This window comes from Lissotriton helveticus, chromosome 1_1, assembly GCF_964261635.1.
Source record: "Lissotriton helveticus chromosome 1_1, aLisHel1.1, whole genome shotgun sequence".
NCBI lineage: Eukaryota > Metazoa > Chordata > Amphibia > Caudata > Salamandridae > Lissotriton > Lissotriton helveticus.
Window position 1 is genome coordinate 393614872 of NC_136057.1, and position 16316 is coordinate 393631187.

The window sequence follows — 16316 nt, forward strand, 5'->3', positions numbered from 1 at the left end:
ACAAGAACCACTGGAATGTAGAGGAACATAAGAACTTTCCTTGCACACAATTTTAGCAACCTTAGACAAATTCCACCAATGACCACCCTCCACCAACACAGCATTTCCCAACAACTTAACCACTTTGACAAGAGAACTGTATTTGCTCTCCCCCTTTTTAACATGTACAGGGGATTTAATCTTGACCACATCTCCAACTTTAAGCAAGGAGAGCTTAGCACCTTTCTTCGAGTCAAACCACTCCTTCTGCTTATGTTGAGTAGCAGACATATTTTCTTTGACCAATGACATGAACTTCAGCACATCAGATTCAGACTTCAGGACTCTTGCGATTCATCCTTACCTGAAACTAGTGTTGACTTTCCTCCCTCTCAAAAGTTCAAAAGGGGAAATCTTAGTGGAAGAATGGAGCGTAATGCGATAAAACCAAATCATACTGTCTAATGCCTCCTGGCCATTACGATTCCAAGCTCTGGCCCATCTAACACACTCCACAACCATAGGATTCATCCTCTCAACAAGACTGTTGCCTTGGGGATGATAGAGGGAACTCTTGAGATGTTTGATCCCAGATGCTTGAAGATAAGACTGGAAACTATCACACATAAACTGTTTCCCATTGTCTGAGACAAGGAACTCAGGAAATCCCTCATGCATACACACCTCCCACAAAAACATAATAATACTTTCAGCATTAGCTTCTCTCACTAATTTGACTTCAGGCCACTTGGAAGCATAATCCATGATAACAAGAATGAACCTAGAACTACCACAAAGAGTATCATAAGGCCCCATAATGTCAATTCCAACCTTCATCCAGGGCCTGTCCGGACACCCAATGGGAAGAAGAGGGGGAGTAAAAACTTTGAGGTGCTTATCAGCACAGGCACACACACAACAATTCGAAACAAACTCTTCAATTTCAGTGTCCATCCCGGCCACCAGAAAATGTAATGAACACAACATTTGGTTAAGGAAACACCTAGATGTCTCTCATGACATCTCTTGATAATGTCATTCCTGAACACCAAAGGTGGGATGAGAGTTTCAGCCCGCAAAAATAAGCCATCTTCTATTGATATTTCACTTTCAATTTAAGAAAAAGGTTGCAACAGGGGTGACAAAACCTTTTCCCTGGGCCTACCTCTGACCACATGTGCACAGACATCTTGTAAAACAGAATCTTCCTGGCAAGCACGCCACCATTCATCCTCAGAAAACCACGTTAACTTGGGTATCTCCAAACTGGCAACCAAGCAATCTTCACAATCTTCCTCTGCTAACTCCTTAAACTTTATGAGTTCAGAATCATCACAAGTGGAGGGAAAGCGTGGCAAAAAAATCAGCTCTGGTATTTTTTCCCCCTGCAATGAGACGTACATCAAATTGATATTGAAGCCGTCTGGTGACCATTCTTACAATTCTAGGAGTACAGCATTTAGACACATTCCCACATAAAATATTCACCAAAGGTTTATGGTCAGTAAGGAGTACAAAACGTCTACCCCACAGAAAAGGGAGGAATTGCTTGATAGCCCAACAACATGACAATAACTCTTTTTCAATCAAATAGCATTCAATTTCAGCTGCTCTCAGCACTCTGGAGGTAAAGCAAATTGTGTTTTCAATTCCATCAACATTTTGAGTCAAAGTGGCACCCAATCCCACTTGACTGGCATCTATAGTCACACAACAAGTGTAACTAGGATCAAATGGCTTGAGGGCTTTGCAATCTCTCAATGAAGACTTCACATACTCAAACGCACGTTCACATTCCTCACACCACAGAAACTTAACACCTTTTTTGAGAAGGTTGCTGATATGCCGAACTAAGGTGGCAAAGTCAGGAATAAACCTGGAATAGGATTCACAAAGCTTAACCATTTTTGCCTGATTCACATTCTCTACAATGGCATACAAATTGGTCCCTAATGAGCTGGTCCTTAAAGTTTTCAAACTTACAGTCTGAAGCTAGTCTTTGCAAGGCAGGTATGTAAGAATCAACGTCTTCTCCTTTGCTTTGTTTTCTGATGAAAACTGTGTGCCTAAGGACCATTAGGCTAGGCTGCTTACCAAACTTGTTCTTAAGTTTGAGAATCATTTCAAGATACTCATCAACACCGTTAAGCTCTTGTGGAGAAAGGCTAGGTAAATGTTTAAAAATGGACCTTCCCTCGAAACCTAGAGAATGTAACAGGAGACATTTTTTCCTCTAATCTAGTAGCACCAATTGCTCCAAAATAAGTCTCCTAAGCATCGTACCAAATTTCCCATCTGACAAGTGGTTCACCTGGAGAATCCAAAAATGATGGAGGAGGGCTGACAGACTGTAAAGAACACAAGTGAATGTTAAAAAAATGACCAAAATGCACAACAGTAAAACTAAGTTGTTTTTACAGGTGAAACAATGAATTTGCAGTACGAATGTTTTACTGTAACACTCCAATGGCAAAAGAATAACACACACACTTGATGACATGCGTGTTGTCGTATTAATTCAGCGGGAAATGTCTATAAGGAGAGAAAGAAAAATAAAGCAAGGTGTGGGTGTCACCGAGTACTACACCAAAATTGAATAAGTAAGAGGTGTGTGTTGTCGCTGTATGATTGTGACACACAGTTGAGGACGAGTGTGTCGGCGCGGAAAATGTAGAGAAAATCAAACTGCTAAAATACAGGTGTGTGTATCACTGAACGATACACCAAATAAATAGGCCACAGAATGTGTACATTGTCTTTATCTTGGAGATAAAATATTGCCTTTGACATGTACTGTTAAAATGATGGCCACCGAGTAGAATGAGAACTGTAGAAATGGCCGCTGGAAACACATTGAATAGAAGGTAAAAGACGAACTAGATGCTGGCATGTGGAAGACTTGTGACTAGACATTGGCGGCTGAAACGAGTCACGAAGTAGAGCAGGAGCATTCTAGTCTGTGCAGGAAGCGCTGCCTCCACTGACGTCACAGGGAGTAAGAAGTATTGCAGCTTGCAGCGCATTGCACAGTCTATTTACGCAGGAAGCGCTGCCTCCGCTGACATCACAAAGACTAAGGAGTCTTGCAGGTTGCGGCGTGCTGCATAGATCGGGAGGCTGCTCGGGAGAACGTTGAGGAGAGAGTGTCAACACTTGAAATTAAGCAGGGGCGCGAGGTGCACAAACTGCTAGAGTAGTTGACAAACGATGGCGCAAGAGTAAAGCGCATTACAAGAAGCAGTTTGTAGGGAGTCTAAAACAGGTAGAGCAGCAGATTCTAGGAGGAGGCAAAAAGAAAAATATCCACACTGCATCTTAAGGACTCCAGAATGTCCTTGAAACGGAGAGTAAATGAAATGCTGGGAATGGCACGCTGGGGTTCACCATGTAGTCAGAATCGTTGCGATAAAATTGTAGTAATAAACTCACGTGTCGCAGGTGAAGTTTAGAGCAGTTTATTAACTGACTACATGGTAGCAGGGCACACGTAGCTCAGGCTCCACAAGTTGCAGCTCTTCCTGAGGTTCAGTAATTCTCGAGTCTGACTCCATTTTGTTCTGTGCCACCATTTTGTGTTGCCCTCACGTAGGCCTGTAAAGGTAACCTGGCGAACGAAGTGGCCTGGCCTTCTTAGTTCATGTATACATTAACTAGGTTTCTTTTTGACTCTGAAATGAACTGTAAGAAACTGACCTCTTCACCTGAAACTGACCTCGCAAAGCCAATTTCCCTGATCGATCTTTATCTGAGATTGCCAATCAATGTTCAGGACATCGTTAACTTTTTAGTTTCCTTGCAGATGCTTTATCTTGTTCAGCATCTGTTACTGTTTTTTTTTAATGTTTCTTCATTACATGGGTTATGCTTTCAATTATAGGTTTGTCCGGCTGGTAGAGATTGAATTTGGGACATTCCTAATAATTAACTTTTGGGTTGGGATACTGTAAATCGAGTTTTTGCTATGTGATACTTTGTTTGAAAATGTATCTTATTGGTTAGAATTTTGTGCAGTGGGTGTACATTTATAATGTGAATATTGGATATAAAAGGAGACGTCTCGCCTTAGTAAAATGAGCAGTCTCCTGAGAATTTACACCGTGATGTATTTCTAGGATCACTGTTACTAGCTGCAGCTAATAAACTTGGTCTCTGACACCATCCAGAAGTATTCCGTGTCTTTGAATACCAAGACAGGTGAACTCGAAGATCTTAGGCGTGTCCCTGACGCCGCTGGGTTAAACCCCGGTTCTTCAACTGGTGCCCAACGTTGGGCGACTTCAGCGGTACTGGTACTGGCCACCACTTCATTGACCCCTGCATGTCGACGTGGACTGAAGGTTTTTTTCTGCGAGGCTTCCCCTTTCCGACGGCTGCGAAGGACTGCTGCCCTGACTGTCGCCCTGTCTTGGACCCTCTTGTGATGATTTGTAAGGCGAGACGTTAGATGGTCTTCTGCTGGCGTGACAGACATTTTGGTTAAGTATAAGTGGGTCGCTCCCACGACTTTGTTTTGTTTCTTGGTTTTGATTCAGCCATTGCAATAGTTGAAGCTGAGGGGTTCGTATATTTACGAGTGTATCATTTTTTTATAACCCCTTGAAGTTTGAAGCAAGACTAGCGAGCTAAAGATGCCTGGATTTGGCAAAATTAGGAAATGGTTTTGTTGTAGTTGTAATAAGGATTCCCGATTGGAGGACTCGTGTCCGATACCTCCGGTTGGAACTCCAACCTATGAGCTCTATTCAAAGCATGGTGTGGGTCCCATTACCTATAATGAAGTATGGGTCCGTTATACAAGGAAAGATGGTGTTTTACGGTGGCCCTAACATGGTAGTTTTGAATCAGATGTTTTAGATAACCTAGAAGTTGCGCTATTTAAGAAGAAAACCCGTCCGGCGATGTTTGACTCTTTCCGCCTTTGGCGTAAGGAAGCCAAACAGTGAGAAATTAAGCAAGCTAAGAGAAATAGGAAGGAAAGGAATATGTCGGTAATGCAAGCTGCTAGGCAGTTTAAGGAAAATGAAGAAGATTGTGCGATTGAAGTGTTAGATAGACAACATTGTATGGCTATTGACAAATGTTACCCGGCTTTGCCACCTCCCCTTTCAGATGTGACTGAAGACCCTGAAAAGGATCCTTTGATGTCACATTTACTGAGATTACCACCCCCTTATGTGCAGGGTGCGACTGCACCTCCGTTACCTCCAGTTGTTGCACCCCTTGTTGTCGTTCAACCCCCTGTTGTTGTTCCGCCACCTGTTGCTTCACAGGTGGTTCTTCCTTCCGCGGTGCAGCCCCCTCCAGGGCCGCCAGCTTTGCCACCAGCCTTGCCTCAAACTCCTTTACCTTACACTCCTTTATCTTCGACTTCTCTTATTTCTGTCCCTACGTCTCTCTTGCCTCAAAACACTTTGTCTCCTGTCCTCATGTCAACCTCTTCTCCTTCTGCTCGGCAACGAATAACTGAGACTGTCACTAGTCTTTTGTCTCCTTTCTTTGGGTCACTAAATATGACCCCTGTTTCTGAACGTAAGCAGAGACGTAGTCAGCTTCCTGGTCCCGAAGAGCGGGCAGTGTTAGATCTCCGTGATCGTAGATGGGTTTCGAATGCCTCCAAGTACGGTCCACAAGTGGTTATGGATATCTTCCTACAGTGGGAGGCACCAAAACAAAGGTATGTTTTTGATGCCATGTGTACCTTCCTTCGTCAGGAGTGGGAAGATAATGAGTTGGGTTCGATTCCACTGGAATTGATTAATGTTCAGTCTGAATTTGCTAAAGGAACGATAGTGGGTTCCGATATTGAGGAAGCGGTAGAGACACTACTCACTTTTAGGTCTAGACTTCCACCTCAGTCATTGTTCGAACATGACCCTACTGTTAGGAGAAAAGTGAAGCAGTATCCTATGAGAGAGGTTCCCCCTGTATGGAGAGAAGAAGTTGTGGCTGATGCCGCTCATGGTATTGCGGCTGCACCGGCTCATTTTCAGCGAGTGTGGGTGCATGTCCCTTGGAAGAGAGCTGAGGTCTTGGCTCTTAAGCAGACCTTGCCTGACCCCCATAAAAATCCTGCCGGTTATTACAAGGAATTGTCTCAGACAGTTGATGCATGTGTTATGAATTTAGCTGACATAGATATGTTGATGGGTAATGTAGTTCCTCAACCCTTGTGGGCGAAGATCCGTCACGAGGAGTTAGGAGATACATGGGTTAATATTACTGCTGCAGATGGTCGGCAGGTAGGAGGTGCCAAACCTGAACCCTTAGTTGCAGAACTACCTGGTAGAATTATTAATTTAATGAAAACTATGATGGCTCCTTTGCGGGTGAATTGGGACAAGTTAGCAGCATGCAAACAAAAGAAAGATGAGAGTGTGTCTGATTTCTTCACTAGGTTTGAGGAAACATTAATTGATCATAGTGGTCAGGACATGAGTAAAGAAGGTGGTCAGAGGTTGTTTGTAGATAAGTTTGTTTTTAATTTACTTCCTGAACTTTCTAATAAGTTAAAGGACTCTTAGAGTTCATGGGCTGTTTCTTCTTCGGCCCAGATATTGGCTACTGCACAATACTATGAGAATATAGATAAAGATGAGAAGGATAAAGTAGAGAAGAAGACTAGAGAATTAAAAACGAAAGTTCTTCTGCAGCAGGCTTATCCGCCACGCCCTAATCAGCGTCAGTTTCAGTAACCCCCACGGTTTCAGAAACTGTTGCGGAAGCCTGAGTCTTTTGCTTCGCCACTCCCGCTAGGCCCTTATCCGTGTGCTTATTGTAAAGAGGAAGGTCACTTCAAGAATAGTTGCCCGATCTTGCTACAGCATGCGAATGGTATGTCTGGTCTGAGAGGTCGTGGTAGTTTCCAACAAGTACCTAGGGGTAGGGGACTTGGTACGTTTCCCCAGAATGAACGTTCCTTTTCCCCTCAGAATTCTATACATTATTTTGACCAACAGAATGTTCTGACCGTCCAGTCCACTCAGTACTACACTGATGATTATTATGTTGGAAGTGAGAGTGCTGGTTTTAATGATAGTTAGGACAGCCATGGACAAAGGGAGGGAGTAGTGTCAGTTCCAGTAGACCAGAGTGGACCTTATGTTGAAGTGATTACATCAGGTGTGGCAGAACCTTTTCTTTTGGGTACTGGTGCAGCAAAGAGTTCTATCATGCACTCTAAACTCCCTGGCGCACCCTTGTCTGGCTTGACTAATGTTTTGGTAGGATTTTCTGGCGCCCCAGTTCGTAACCCGGTTTCTTGTCCTTTGCCCCTTTCTATTGGTCCTTGTGAATTGGAGGCTCTCCTTATTCTAACGACTGGCTGTGGCGAGAATTTGTTGGGTTTGGACTTGTTGAAAAGATTTCATGCAACATTACATTGTTCTCCTTTGGGAGTACACCTTACGGTGGGTAAGAAAGTGAGTTCCCCGATGTATCTGTCTAAGGATCGCCTTCCACTGGAACTGCGTTCTCTCCCTGATACACTTTGGGCTACAGGTCCTAATGATGTTGGTCTCTTGCAGATTGCACCCTACGTTGTTACCCTTAAATCGAATGCTAAATGACCTCGCATTCCTCAGTACAAAATTTCCAGTGATGGCGAAAGAGCTCTTTTAGCGATTATCTTTGATTTGGTTGATAAAGGTGTGGTTGAAGAAACAAGAGGCAATGTGTGTAATAGTCCTGTTCTGCCTGTCCTTAAGCGTACTGACTCTTCTCAGCCACCTGTGTATCGGTTTGTGATTGACTTCGAGAGGTCAATAAGATTGTTGTGCCACAGTTTCCTGTTGTCCCAGACATTACTGCTTTATTGACTATGATCCCTGCCTCAGCTGCTTGGTTTTCTGTTATTGATCTGAAGTACGCTTTCTTCAGTATTCCGATTGCTGAGGAAAGTAGGGATATTTTATGCTTCTCTTTAGGAGGCCGCAGTTTCCGGTTTAAACGCGCTCCTCAAGGTTATTGTGAGAGTCCCTCCATTTATAGTCAGGCTTTGAAAACTCAGCTTGATACTTTTGCGTTGCCTTCTGGTGCTACTCTTATCCAGTATGTTGATGATCTGTTGGTTGCTGCTGCTGATGAACAGATTTGTAAAGAAGTTACTCTTTCTTTGTTGCGACACCTGTCTGACCTTCATCATGACGTGTCACCTTCGAAGTTGCAATATTGCCGGCAAGAAGTGACCTACTTAGGTCATCTCTTGTCAAGGGCCATGCACACAGAGAGAGGTGCGTGCCTTTTTAGGTATCACCTCGTATTGTAGACAGTGGATTCCGAACTTTTCTTTGCTAGCGAAACCTTTGTTGGAACTTACTCTTAAGGACACACCACACCCTCTTCCTTGGTCTGACGAATGTCAGAAGAGTTTTTCTGAATTGCATGATGCATTGTGTTCTGCTTCGGTGTTGGGTACCCCCGACTATAGTAAACCTTTTACACTTTATGTACACGAGAGAGAAGGTTGTGCGTTGTCAGTATTGACGCAACAATTTGGAGTCAAGCAGCGTCCATGTGCGTATTTTTCAGCCACTTCAGATCCGGTAGCTAGGGCATTGCCTAGTTGTCTAAGAGCTACAGCGGCAGCGGCTGTTTCTATCTGACAGTCTGCTGGTTTGGTATTGGATAATACATTGATTGTGATGGTCCCACATGCAGTGGATGCCCTATTGAATAGAACAAAGACTCAACATCTTACCAGTGCACGTTTGTCAGGTTATGATTTGACGCTTTTGGCTAGCCATGTGCACATCAAGCGCTGCAACACATTGAATCCAGCTACATTGTTGCCAATGTTTGAAGAGACAGATGCTCAGGAACAGCATGACTGTTTTATCCGGACAGAGGAGGAAACGAAGGGTAGAGTTGATCTGAAAGATACTCCTCATTCGAAACCTGATGGTACCCTATGGGTAGATGGTTCGTGCTTTAAGCTTCCGAATGGAGAGACGACTGCAGCATATGCTGTCACAACTTTGCACATGATTGTTGAAACAGCACGTATTGCACAGAATTCAGCACAGGCAGAGGAGTTGATAGCATTGACTAGAGTGTGTGTGTTGTCAAAAGGAAAGAGAGTGAATGTTTTTACGGATAGCCAATACGCATTTGGCGTGGCTCACAGCTTTGGTCGTTTGTGGAAAGAGAGAGGATTTCTTACTTCCCATGGTACGAAAATTCAGCATGGACAATTAGTGAGTGAACTTCTTGAATCACTTACTTTGCCGACTCAAATTGCGATAGTAAAGTGTAGTGCGCATAAGAAGGTTAAGGATGATGTGGGTCGAGGGAATGCGTTTGCAGATGAAGTAGCGAGAGAAACAGCGAAAGATGTGACGAGTCGGATGTATGTTGCAGGGCCTGCCAGATGGGTTGTGGAAGGAGGAAGGTGTGAAGATACAACAGAAAGTGTGAAGATGATCCAGGCAGAAGCTACTGAGAAAGAATTGAGTATGTGGTGAGAGAGTACGGGAATGTTGGATTCAACAGGCTGTTGGGTTGAGTTGTCAGAGCACCGGCGATGGTTGTTGCCGGATGCATATGTGCTTCCGGTGGTTACTATGGCTCATGGGCTGGCTCACATTAGTTCAAAGGGATATGTAAGTTGTTGGCTCCGGTATGGCAGAATGGTGGAATTCCTAAATTTGCTGATAATTTGGCTAAACATTGCATGATTTGCTTGATGCATAATCCTGGAAAGGGAACACCAACTCCAGCGGGTCATTTTGCTCCTCCAACGTATCCGTCCGAGGTGTTGCAGATAGACTACATTCATATGGAAAGATGCAATAACTTGAAGTATGTTCTTGTGGTTGTTTGTGCCTTTTCCAGATGGACAGAGGCCTACCCCCTAAAGGATAATACTGCCTTGTCTACAGCCAAGGTTTTGCTCGAAGAATTCTTTCCCAGATATGGTTTGCCGAGGATGGTATGGAGTGATAATGGGAGTGAATTTGTGGGTCAGATTATGAAGAAAGTATGTGCGGGTCTGGGTATCAAACAGAAATTTCACACTGCGAATCACCCCCAGTCAGCAGGCCTGGTCGAGTGCTATAATGGCACTCTGTAACTGAAGTTGGCCAAGGTGCAAGCGAGCTCTGGTCTTACATGGCCCGATGCCTTACCATTGGCACTTTTGTCCACGAGAACGACAGTACATTCTCGAGTGGGACTTAGCCCATACGAGATTGTTTTTGGACGCCCGGCGAATGTCTGGGGTGTGCCGAGGCCTAAGAAGTACAGTGATATCGAGTACCCTATGTTGGTTAACTACTTACATGATTTGACTGCTAAATTGCGTGTTCTTCACGAACAGGTCCATGAAACTTTGCCTTCAGTTTCTGTAGACGCACACGATTCAACCTGGCGACTGGATTCTAACATGGAATTTCCAGAGGTCAAGGAACTTGGAACCAAGATGGACCGGTCCATACCAAGTCCTGTTACCAACTCGGACTGCTATTAAGGTGTTCGTCAAGAAAAACTGGGTACATGGTACCCATTGCAAGAAGATACCTTTGCCCTTACCGTACGATAAGTGGGTCCGGGAAGGTGTTGCTGATTCCGAGAGTGAAAAGGTTCCAAGATTTGTACCTTTTAGCGATACACATCTGGAATGGACTCAGTCAGAACGTGCGGATAATGAAGTCTTGCAAGAAGCTGTGCCGCCGTGTTTGAGATTTGATACTACGTATCCAGAGACACTCTTTCAGGATCACACTGTGCCTGGTAAAGAACGCTACAACTTAAGGTCTAAAAAGGACAAATAAAATCAGATTTTTTTTGTGAATTACACTCTTTCAGACAAAAGATTATTTTTCTTTTTCTTTTTTGAACCACCATCCGGGTTCAGCTGCAGGGTCGCGGTATAAGACTTAAGGGGTGGCCCGCGTATTGACGAAAGGTCTGTGGTTCTAGGGACGTCTAGGACGCCTGGACGCACACTTGAGTGAAGAAGGAAAATTGCCGCGAGCAGCACATTAGAGAATAGAGTCTGTTGTAACTGAAAGAGATGTTGAGAGAATAGATCTTAAGACAAGATTTTGTACATTGATATATAGCAAATGTTTTATAATATTGTGCTTTTTGATGTTTTTAAGTATCACATTAGCTTGTGTGGGTTGGATTGTCTATGTTACACAACAGACATCTGCACCCACCTCTCAACCTATGCTTTCTTTTACTACTGTTTCTTTGCACCAGTTGTATACGTTATACGTTTATACGTTGCCTGAACATGAACAAACAAGGAGATCAGAATTTGTCAACAACTCGTTCATACAGTTGTTGCATCAGCATCAGTTTGTAGTAAATACCACTAATTGTTGGGTTTGTGGTCTTATGCCTCATACGACAGATAAAGGTATGCCATATTTGGTTTTGCCTTTTTCTTTTAATGGGTCTGTGTGGGCTTTTCAGACCATGTTTATCTATGCAAATGAGGTACGCCCCTTACGTTCCCTTAAAGATAACTCCAGCAATAGTGCCTTAATAAGGGGAATAGTAGCTATGATCCGAGATATTGATGCATATAATACTATCTCTAAGGATGAGGTGCAGGCTTATGTTGGTTGGAACGTGACTGGATATAGTACCAGCTTGACAGAGAAGGGGGGACAAAAAAGGTCTCCCCCTATTTGGATTGTACCCCACCGAGGCCATTTTTGTCTGCAAGGTACTGGTCGGAATCCGAAAGCTCAGCTAGGTAAGAGTGTGTGTGCTCAAACCTATGTCTATTCATCCCGGACTTCTCCACCGTTTGTGCCAGCTAAAGGCACATCATTTGTTTGTCATGACAGAGCCTACACATGGTTGCCACCTAATTTTTCAGGAACATGTTATGTGGTGTTTTTGCTTCCCCCTACATACACTACTGCTTTAGACTATCATAGAACGAGATATGGTAGAGGTGTCTTCAATTAGGAAGATACTGCAGCACATGAAGTAGGAGATTTCTTCAAGGGCTTCCTGCCCTTTTGGGGTCCTACGATCAATAGTAGGCATATTCGACAGCTCGTCCACGTTGTTGAAGCTACTATTAATGAGACAGCAGGTGCTCTTAGTAATGTTACAGCTGAGCTTCAAGCGGACCGCCGTATGACTTTGCAGACCGTATGGTATTAGACATCATACTTGCAGATCGAGGAGGAGTATGTACATTGATTGGATCTAGTTGCTGTGTTTAAATACCAGATAATGCCCCTACAGTGTACCAAGCCATCTCTAGGTTGCATAAGATCTCTGAGTCTATCCATGTAGATGAAGGAGACTGGTCATTGACAGGATGGTTTTGGGGACTGCTGTCCAAATGGGGATGGAAGATTCTGACATTCCTTGGTATGGTTTTAGACATCTTTTTCTCTTGTTGTCTTTGCATCCAGTGTGGTCCCGCCATTTGTAGTCTTTGTGCTACTATGTGTGTTCGGAGACCTGTCCTGAGAGAAGTAGAGAATAATAAAATGATGCTACAGCAACACTTTGATGACCTAATGAATATTGATATAGACCTAGATTCAGATTAACATGAGTCGTAGGTTATTGCCTACGTAATGGCAAAAGGAGGGGCTGAGGTTCTGTAATTCTCGAGTCTGACTCCATTTTGTTCTGTGCCACCATTTTGTGTTGCCCTCACGTAGGCCTGTAAAGGTAACCTGGCGAACGAAGTGGCCTGGCCTTCTTAGTTCATGTATACATTAACTACCGTATTTTCCGGCGTATAAGACAACTTTTTAACCCCTTAAAATGTTCTGGAAAGTAGGGGGTCGTCTTATACGCCGGGTACAACATTTGAAGGTATGTTTTCATGTGTTTTTACATAGCGCGGACTTCACCCGAAGGTGTCAGACCGCTTCTCAATAGGAAATGGGCATTACAGGAGGAAAAAGTTACATGTATGCAAGTAGAGGTACGGTATAGGAGGGCACTCAAACACAAGCACTAACATTATGTAGGCGATGGTGGCACTGTGGAAGTATCAAAAGCAAACCCACTGAAAGCGGATCTGAAAAAGGGAAATAAATTACAGTTACGGTACCGGTAATCTGCCAAAAACATCAAATTTTCCTTAATGCATCCAGCAGCATATCCACCCTATTTATTGTTCTCGAGTCACAGGGAAAATCATCTGGCTCCACCACAGGCAGAAGTAATTTCTACCGCAAACCACCATGCATATGAGTAACAAAACTACCGTAATGTTTATAATGGCAAACCACCATGCATATGAGTACGTAACAATACTAATGTGGATAATGGCGATGGTGGCACTGTGCACTGCGTTGGACGTGGGGGTAGTCTTATAAGGCGAGTATAGCACGAAACCTACATTTTATCAAGAAAAGTAGGGGGTCGTCTTATACGCCGGGTCGTCTTATACGCCGGAAAATACGGTAGGTTTCTTTTTGACTCTGAAATTAACTGTAAGAAACTGACCTCTTCACCTGAAACTGACCTCGCAAAGCCAATTTCCCTGATCGATCTTTATCTGAGATTGCCAATCAATGTTCAGGACATCGTTAACTTTTTAGTTTCCTTGCACATGCTTTATCTTGTTCAGCATCTGTTACCGTTTGTTTTTTATGTTTCTTCATTACATGGGTTATGCTTTCAATTATAGGTTTGTCTGGCTGGTAGAGATTGAATTTGGGACATTCCTAATAATTAACTTTTGGGTTGTGATACTGTAAATTGAGTTTTTGCTATGTGATACTTTGTTTGAAAATGTATCTTATTGGTTAGAATTTTGTGCAGTGGGTGCACATTTATAATGTGAATATTGAATATAAAAGGAGACGTCTCGCCTTAGTAAAATGAGCAGTCTCCTGAGAATTGTCACCGTGATGTATTTCTAGGATCACTGTTACTAGCTGCAGCTAATAAACTTGGTCTCTGATGCCATCCAGAAGTATTCCGTGTCTTTGAATACCAAGACAGGTGAACTCAAAGATCTTAGGCGTGTCCCTGACGCCGCTGGGTTAAACCCTGGTTCTTCATTCCCTCAACAGTCCCACTCAAAGTGATCACCAAACACCAAGGTAATCATAAACCTTCTAAACAGTGACACAAGAAATACCTACATTCTAATAACTGCATCCTGAAAATAAAATGCAAGGGAAGAAATACTACACACTCATACCAGTGTAAGGTGTCAGAGCATATTACATCTCACACACTACTACACACTTATACCAGTGTAAGGTGTCAGAGCACTTTACATCTCACACACATTGCACAGAGCCAATCAATCATTGGTGTGTAAATCAGTATATTGGAAATTTTGCATAAGACAGAGGACTACAAGGAGTAGGAATCACATTTCATCCATTCTGGTAGGCTTTATAGTTTAATAGTCCTTGGACTGGAAAAGCACAAATTCCGAATTTAAAATGTAACACCATTGCTAGGGGTTTTCTTTAATAATAAGAATTAATTTCTACCCAAATGAACCTCTTTTGCAATATTAGGACAAGGAAAGACTGGGCAAAAAAGATTTAGCTCTAATATTTCCTTGCACTTTGCATGCAGTTAATAGCTCACTGCTCCAAATTAGGATTTTAACTTATAAACTGCAAGTAACAAAAGGATCTCTGAAAAAAGCGGTAACCCTTTGAACTATTTATATTATATGCACTTTGTGATGTGAATGGGACACGTTCTTTGCATTAGGCATATTAACCATCGGCACTATAATGAGTAAAAACTTTCACCAGACAAAGCTCCGGTCTCTCTCCACAAAGAACATTAATCACCGGAGTTGTCATTTTTATTGATGCCTGAAATTTTCTGGGACAATGTAGTGCAATCAGGTGCTTTTGATACGATGAACATGGCGCTCCCACCCCAAGTCGGCGGTGGCACCGGTCGCACCGCCATAGAGCCGGCCCTGAATAAATGAATATAGACTTATGAGAGCTAAAAAACATTTACCAATCAAACGATCAGGCCTATATGCCTGTGTAATTGATTTGTCACCATAATTAGCTTAGCCCTACTGTAAAGAGCACAGGCTTGCCTACAGACAAGCGATAGTCTTAAAATGTTAAATAGATACAAAAGTACAACAAGCAAAACAAAATGCAACATTGACAATGATTATCACAGCAACCACCATGTAACCAACACCAAATCCATGAACTAGTATGGTGATCTGTGTGAGTCCATGTAATGAAATACCTGAGTACAGGCTTTAGCATGCTGTATTAACAACTTATCAAATACCTATTTCATTTACAATATAGTTTTCCCAATAAATATGTAAGGCCTACTGACTTTGTCATAACATTATTTGATAACAAGATCAGGCTTGAGCATTGGCTTGTCACCTTAATAGGTTCAGGTCTCTCTATACTGAGCATAAAGCTTTCCCACAAGTTACATTGGTCAATACATGCATTATTTTTCAGTGGAAGCACACAAGATTTTGGCCAGTTAAAATCTTGTGGAGAGGAAGATCATCCTGTGAGTGCAGAGTAAGTCTCTTTCTCAATATTGCTTATTAAAGCTCGTTTTCGGGTGATCATAATAGGTAAGGAAATAGCAGTGTCATGCCAGACTTAAACAAGCATTTGCAATGCAATAGGTCTCGCATTTGTGAGAGTTAGAGCTAATGGCGGAGTAGATGGCAATGTCTTTTATCCATGTGTTTTGGTTTGGAGTGGAGTGGATGCATGTAGTGTGGAATGGAATTATGTAGTTTGAATTGGAATTGTTAGTTGTGGAATTGTGTGGAGAGGTTCTTTGTAGTGGAATTATGTGGCATGATGTGCAGTGGAATTTTGCCAGACCCAAGAAATTATTGCTGTGTTCATACAATGCATGAATGAGCTAGATACATGTGTGATGACAGGGTGCTTTTCAGATGCATCCAAATAGGCAGTAGAAAGAAGTGATACTAAAATAGCCAAGATGTGTTCCTCAATTTCCCAAGCCAACAACTGGATGTTCCTAATACAAGGATGCCAGAAGCTGAAAGAGGGAGAATCAAAGCCCCTTGGAATATGTTTAGAAGTTGAGATATCTCATGTGTTTTGCAGCAGAATTGAATTGGGTTTCTTTGAGTTATTAAGTGTTGCTGAAATAATATAAACCCTCATAAAATTGATGTCTTGTGTTATGTCCTTTGTATGCAGCCAAGTTCACTGTTTATCAAAGGAGTGATATATAAGCTTCGCTCTTTTCACGGACATTCCTGTGAAAGTGGGGGGAAAAGACAGCATGACATTGTGTAGAACTGAAAAAGCAGCCACTTCAACACAAAACAGTCCAGGATTCAATTAGCAACTATGTATGTCCCTTGCAATGATTTACTGGCAACGTCAGCGATAGCTAAATCATTTGCAAAT